The sequence below is a fragment of the Meles meles genome, chromosome X, assembly GCF_922984935.1.
Source record: "Meles meles chromosome X, mMelMel3.1 paternal haplotype, whole genome shotgun sequence".
Classification (NCBI taxonomy): domain Eukaryota; kingdom Metazoa; phylum Chordata; class Mammalia; order Carnivora; family Mustelidae; genus Meles; species Meles meles.
In genome coordinates this window covers 63390058-63391590 of record NC_060087.1, presented here as the reverse complement: position 1 = coordinate 63391590, position 1533 = coordinate 63390058, and positions in this window count along the sequence as shown.

Here is a 1533-nt window from a genome sequence, read left to right as displayed (position 1 = left end):
TCCCAGAAATACATAAGGAAAACGTCTCATAACAAGGGTAAAAGAGTAAACCAACAGGAGGCACAAATTAATCTGTGGGTGTGGCTTTGGCCTAGAACAAAACATGACTAGGAACACACAGTGATCGCCCCATCCTTATCCCACAGAACAAAAGCTGGAAAATACTATTAACTGCTTTGACACTTTCTAAATATTCCTGCTGCCCCCTTTGAAACTGTCACATCCGACCTTTCCTCATTAAGCAGACTTGGTGCTTCTCACTTCCTCTCCATCAGAGGACTGAAACTGAGATTTTTGAGCACCAGTGGTATCACAAACCCAGGAGTAAGCAGAGCAAAATCACAAGACTGGTTAAGTCAGCTCATGAGGGAATCAGGGCTGCCAATGGAGTCAGACCCTCATTAGATAGCCAAAAATTACCTCAGCAAGAACTCTTCCTAACTTCCCCACTTTTCTCCCACCAATGTATCCCTGTCCCACACACCTAGCCTTGCAGGGAAATGAAAATAAACAGCAAGGGTTAACTAGGTCCATTCCCTTTCAGAAGCAACACATCATGATAAGGGTCAATTTTACCACCTGACACCCTATTCATTTATAACACGGTTATAATGAGTTCTCCAGATATCAGTATCATAAATATATGTACTGAAGTCACTTAGGCCATGATAACTTAAAAAGACTTTGTCTTCAGGGGCACCTGGGTGGCTCAGTGGGTTAAGCCTCTGCCTTCGGCTCAGGTCATGATTTCAGGGTCCTAGGATCGAGCCCCACGTTGGGGTCTCTGCTCAGCGGAGAGCCTGCTTCCCCCTCTCTTTCTCTGCCTGCCTCTCTGCCTACTTGTGATCTCTGTCAAATAAATAAATAAAATCTTTGAAAAAAAAGACTTTGTCTTCAAAGACAGTATTTTGTCACTTAGTCAAAAAGGAGTATCAACTCTTACCTATAAGCACTACAAGGAGTCATATTCCTATGAAGCCACCAATCTATATTTGGGTATTTAGCCATTCAGAATTCTAGGATTACCAAAGATCCATTCACCTAGTCAGGATTCTTTTGTGACTTCATTCTACTTCCCACATCCTTACAAAAAGTTTTGTTATGCATTACTCCTACACCACCCCCATACCTCAATAGTTTTTTTTTTTTAAGATTTTATTTATTCGCTTGACAGAGAGCGACATGGCGAGAGAGGGGACACAAGTAGGGGGAGTGGGAGAGGGAGAAGCAAGCTTCCCACCAAGAAGGGAGCCCAGTGCGGAGCTCAGTCCCAGGACCCCGGAATAATGACCTGAGACAAAGGCAGACGCTTAATGACTGAGCTACCCAGGCACACTGCTTCTCACTTTTTTTCTATTGGGTTTGTACTTCTCAGTATCCCTGGCCAAAATCACAGAAAGAATAAAGAAATGAGACCTCCAACCATTTATCCATGGTGGATGATTAAGGTAGTTAAAAAAGAGAGAGAGAGAGAGAAATTATTAGTGTACCTAGGAACACTGAGGTAGAACTTGTCACATCAAAATACAAAAC